Here is a 6544-nt window from a genome sequence, read left to right on the forward strand (position 1 = left end):
TGTTTCATAATTTGACTTAAGAATTATTTAAATCTTGTTTTCAAGGAATAGTAATTTTTCTTTACAATAAAACTGTGAATTTTGATTTAAATTTGTGATTGAAAATTAATTGTTATAATTAAAGTTTTTAGAATAGTGTTTCATTTACTGACCGATAGTGGTAGGAATTAATATTGTAAACAAAACAGAGATAGATAGTGTTGTTCCTTCAGTTCGATGTAGTGATGTCCTTAGATTATCTTTAGTATATGTATATTGATACCTCACGGTTGTTTTGATATACTTTAGTGCATTTAGATATTGATAACTTGCATTGCTGATAACTTTTTCAAGGGGTCACGGCTTCCTTTAGAGTTCTCATTTGTAATTTTTTTCTTCTATTTAATGAGAGTTCCAGTACCTGGTTGTGGTGAGGTAAGTTTTGAAATTTTTGACCGGTAAACGTAATATCCAGTTATTTGGATCACTTCGTGAATTATATATTATATATATATATATATATATATATATATATATATATATATATATATATTATATATATATATATATATATATATAGACACACACACACACATACACACACACACACATATATATATATATATATATATATATATATATTATATATATATATATATATATATATATATATAGATATATATATATATAATTCACGAAGTTTTCCAAATATATGAGCAAAATAACCCTCTTTCAAACATTGAATAATTTTTCTTGCAAACCTGCAACAGTGGAGTTAATTACCTAGTGATATTAATAAACCTGGGTAATTTAATGGCACTAAATATTTTTATTACGTTTTGATACAATAATGACAGCTATAAGGACATTTCTGCAGAAGCACAATGCGCGATAACAAAAATTCCCTCAACATCACTCTGTTATCTCAAATATTACTGCTCTTACACTACCCGTATTTTATCTTCACTATACGAAATTAAACAGTCAGTGAAGGGTAACATAGTTTCATAGGAGCCCAAGTCCTATTAAAGTTTATATGTCCAAGGAAACAACAAACTGTACAGGACTGGAATAATACTTTATTTGCTTAGAGTTCAACAAACCTCCAGAGTGAAATTTGTGTGATGCATTAATATAGTTTCAGATCGTCTTACTGATAAGAAGCCATACTCATCCTTTGCTTTCTATACTGACGCATTATTTAATTTCGTAAGACCGAAACTCATGTCTTTAGTTAGAATCCTTCGGTAACTGGTTCTTGATATAAATAGGTAAATACGATGGAAACCTACAACCTTTTCTCCCGCATATCTACATGTACGTAATTCCTTATCTCTTCATATAAGAAACAGTTCTTAATTGAACTTTGACAGTTAAGCGTGACCTTAACTTCACTCTGCACATCACCTTCATTAATGGAGTATGAATGTCACAAATAAGATATCTATGACGTATTCATAATTCAAGTGTTGCGGTACTTAAAAAAGAAAAATATTCTATATTGGCCGAACGAAAGGGGCTGGGCAGTTATGCAGATAAACAGACGGACATCCAAATCAGTAACTACCGCAGATGCTCCTAGATGGTAAACCGGGAACATGAACACAGATCATGTTCTTTTGTATTTAATTGTATATCTTATCCATAAGCCCTCATAAATTTTTAAACAAAAACTTAACAAGTAAAAAAAAAAGGATAATTTCTCATGCATACAAATTTCACCAACAAAATAGTAATGACAACAAAAATAATAGCACTTTGGTTACATTCATCTTACAGTGAGCCTTCGCTGTCTCCTATATAAGCTGTGTGCCTCAGGCAAGTGGAGTATGCAATAACTGTCCAAAGGGCATATGAGAGCATTTGAAAAGCACCTTTATCTTTTAACTAATCTGAAATTTTGCTAAGAAGCGACATGACGTGATCGCAGTTTTAAAAAATTCAGTTTCGTAACTACACAGAAATGGTTTATAGTCAATAGACTCTGACTGGCTGTCTAGTAATAATGCTGAATTTGGTTCTAAGACAGCTGCTCCCCGGACAACTGCCCCCGGACAATTGCCTCCCCAGACAATTGCCCCCACAGGACAACTGCCCCCTGGACAATTGCCCCCTTCCCCCCTTTTCTCAAAGAGACTGTTACTAATTACATAATGAGTCGTTTAAGAACTAGGTAAAGTAAATTCCTAAATAAGTAACAATTCGTAAAGAAATTCTCCTAATTACATAATCAGTCATTTAAGAAATAGTTAAGGCTGTTTCTCGAATAAAAACAATTCCTGAAGGAATTGCTGTCTAGTCAAACAAATGCTTACAAACAAAATTTCTTAAAATAGAAAGTAACAAAGATCCATGCAGTGTCTATTCAGTAATAGAATGAAAATTTATCACCCATCATGGAGTTCGTCCGACGAGAACGGGGAAAGATGAAGCTGATTTATGAAGGATACATCTATGTGAAGCAAAAGGTATAGGCAAATAATGTTACGTCTTATGAATGTGAGAAACGTCGCCATAATAATTGCAAAGCCAAAGTTAAAGTTTGTGAAAATTAAGTAGTTGACCATGTAAATGATCACACCCATGCTATTGACATATCGCGCCCGTGATGTCTATTACCAACCAAGAGACTGCTCAGTAAATAATTACCCAAACAGTTCAGTCGATATCAAATGGTGCCGCAACTCAACTCCACCTGTAAGACATATTCGTCGTGCAATAAGGCTCTACAAACAAGGTGTCTGTGGTGAGTGTGCTCCTCATCCCATTCCATCATCATTAAGTTTTTATCAAAATGTTGGTATATAGCCCATGTGATACCGATCCCAAAAAATTTTGAGAAGCAGATAGAAAAATTTATTTTCAAGTATTTATGGAAAAGTAATTACCTACCAATTAGCAGGAAAACAACATGTTTGCCAAGATTAGAAGGAGGGTGTGGAGTAATAAAAATTGGCTGTAATGTAAAGGCAATTCTCTTTTGTACTTTTTAAAAGAGTTATTAAAAAAAACATATAATTATGAAGAAATAATTAACACTTTAAGAATAGTCATCAAGATGGATGTGTATCCGCATTGTAAAAATAGCAATGTATATATAGATTTAATGGTAGATAACTATAAGCCAAATGTTCAAAATAACTACCCTTTGTTTAACTGGAAGGATTTATGGGTAAATGTAGATAGCAAATTTTAGAGCTACATGTCCGAGAAGTATTGTATAAATATATATAAAAAGTATTGCCAACTCGGGACATATGATGAATATCGTACAAGATGATGTATGTGGTGTTTGTGGGGAAAAAGAAACTATGATGCATTTATTTTATTTTTGTAGAATGAATAAAAAATTAATACATGATTTAAATAAGTGTTTAAAGCTTTATGTAAAGTCAGAACTAAGAATTTTCTTCAAGTACTAAAATTTGATTTTGAAACAAATAGTTTGAAAGATAGGAACACTACAAATGTTTTATTAGCAGATTTTATATTTGATATCTGGTATAGCAACAAATCTGGGTTATCGTTAAATGATCCACACTTAATTGTTTTAATAAGAGAAAGCATATTCAGAAATAGATATGTATTGTGTAAATCAATTAAAAACATTTCTTCTCATTTTACACGTATAGTTACTTGGAATTCTAGTATTTGGAGATATATAGGTATGTGAAATGAGTATGTATAAACAGTATATAAGTATGGGTATATGTATGTATATACATTGTAAATTCAAGTATGTAATATACTTAAACAGAAAAGTGGGCTATGTATTGTTACAATAAATATGATAATACAGTCATCGGATAAAAATCTGAATGTAATTCTGTGAAAATTGGAAATATTGTATATTTTCTCTAATAAATATATAAAAAAAAGCTAACATTGTCCTTCCTTCCGAGTACAAGAAAACAGCTGATAATGATTTTCTTCTCTATGATAGTGGATCTAGTGAGCATCGTATCCTTTTATTTTCAACTCTACAAACATTAGCCTACTGGAAAATTCAGATGATTTGTTTGGAGATGGTACATTTAAGATTGTACCCGAGTTATTTTGCTAACCGTACACTATTCACTGTTTTACTTCTGAAAGAGTTATTCCGTGTGTATGCTCTTCTACCAAACAAACAAGCAACATATCAAAACATTTTCCAACAACTCACTATCAACCCTAGACAAAATCCAAAGACCTTCCTAATAGACTATGAACAAGCTGCCAGTAGTGCTATTAAACGGTGTTCCCCTACGTAACAGTCAAAGGATGGATCTACCATTTTTATTTCAAAGCATATACCGCAAGGTGCAAAATGAGGGTCTCCAAAAAAAATACCAAAATGACGCTGATTTTCCCCTGCAAATCCGTATGATTTCTACATGGGCATTTGTTCCCCCAGATAAAGTGATTGAAGCATTTGAGACACTGTAAGACACTTTCCACCTTGAGCTGATCTTATAGATTATTTTCAAGGCACATATATTGGATGAAAACGTCGAAATACAAGGCGCGCCTTAGAAGGATGGCATAAGCATATCCAAGCTTGGATTACTTCACTTCATCCAAATATATGGAAATTTCTTGAAGTGTTGAAGAGGGAATAGACACTAACCAGTTTCACCATCCAGCAAATGCTTGCTGGTCGGCCAGTACCTCCTAAACGGAAACGTCATCAAGATTCGAGCATCAGAATAGCAAACATTGTACAAAACTTTCAGAACCGCCATGTGTTAGACTTTTTGAGATACATAGCCCACAATTTACAATTTTAGTTCATTAAATTTATTTTCAATATTCTTGTGCTTCCATATGTAAAATTTTAAGTTTATTTTTTTTAAATTCATGTATTTTCATTAACTATCACAATTAATGTATAATTCTTTATTAAGGATTACAAATAAAACGTTAGTTTTGATAGTTTTCATTCATCTCCCATAGATTTTTTTGTGATATTTTTTTAAAGGGGGGCCAATTATCCAGGGGGCAGTTGTCCTAGGGGGCAATTGTCCGGGGGTAGCTGTCCTGATACCTTTGAATTTATCTCTCTCTCTCTCTCTCTCTCTCGTGTTCTAGATTCTGATTGACTATCTGATCCCGTTAATGAATCTCTCTCTCTCTCTCTCTCTCTCTCTCTCTCTCTCTCTCTCTCTCTCTCTCTCTCTCTCAGCTGCTTATGCAACCAATCGTGCTAGGATTGGCGGGAGCGGACTAATGAGAAGGAGAAGCTTTTCTCCGTAAGTACTATCTATTATGACCATTCAGTGTGTTGGCTTTGGATTGTGATAACTGCAAAGATGCGGTGTCCCTTGGATCTTCATTTGTCTTTTTTTTCGATTTTTTTTTATTTCTGTCGACTTCTTCATCTTTAATAGACAAGACCTGAATAAGGCGGCGTGTATCTGATGATTTTTATGGAGTGGGAAGAATCCATACGTTCAGTTCGTCTGGAATGTCCATATCGGCAATTCTTATAAAGGATGATTATATTCTCTTCAAGGTGACATGAGAGACGCTTTGCGATATGTGTAATTCTGGGGCATCCATCATTTTGGCGTTCAAACAGGTTTACCACACTTCGTCTCCTCAGGTTGTCTGCAGAGAAAGTCTTGTTATTCTTCAGTAATAGCTGTTTTTTTTTCTTTTAATATAAGCCGGTTATTACCTTCTGAGCAAATGGCAGTCACACTATCGTCGATGAACTGAGGGCACCTTCATCCAGCCATTTTTTTTTTTTTTTTTCTGCTTTTGTGGTCTTTTGCTTCTGCTTCCGTGACTGTTTTCTTGTTCTTGGAAACGTCAGATTAATTGAAAAAGAGGGATACTTTAAAAGTTTTTTCTTCTGTCCTCTGAACAGTTACTGCATGTTCTACCTGAAGATGAAAGAGAACTAATAAGGAAAACATTGAAAGGTATATAAACAGGTCTGAGCGCGGTACCAAAGATCCTACAGTGTAAGTGAGTGTATGAAGCAGCTGACTTGAAAGTTTCTTGAGTTAAGTGGAATTCATTACTCAAAGGATGACTAGCGCCTCAGTGGCGTGGTTGGTATGGTGATGGTGTCCCACGTCGGTGGTCGCGAGTTCGATGCTCGGCCATTCCATTGAGGAGTGAGAGACGTGTATTTCTGGTAAAGGAAGTACACTCTCGACGTGGTTCGGAAGTCACGTAAAGCCGTTGGTCCCGTTGCTGAATAACCACTGGTTCCATGCAACGTAAAAATGACTGTGACAATTGCATTTTCTTTTTTCAGAGGTCACCCATTGGAAACGGGATTTGCTTAAAAAAATATTTGGCAATATAGACATACGCGTTGTCTAATCTATAAAAACATTCATTTGTCAACACCTCACAAAGCATTCATTCTGTGAATTGTACGCTACTGTTAATCTTAGAGAGGATTTTTCAGTGAGACGGGAATTACATCATAGCCGTTCAGTATATAAAATCGATATGCATTTATGAATGTTGGAGTCATTATCATGGAGGCTTTTCAAAAAAAAAAAAAAAAACTTGTTCCATTCGAAAATAATAAATATTTCAAAGTCACTAATCCCAATGACAATTTCTG

This window comes from Macrobrachium nipponense, chromosome 5 (genome assembly GCF_015104395.2).
Source record: "Macrobrachium nipponense isolate FS-2020 chromosome 5, ASM1510439v2, whole genome shotgun sequence".
In the NCBI taxonomy this organism is placed as follows: domain Eukaryota; kingdom Metazoa; phylum Arthropoda; class Malacostraca; order Decapoda; family Palaemonidae; genus Macrobrachium; species Macrobrachium nipponense.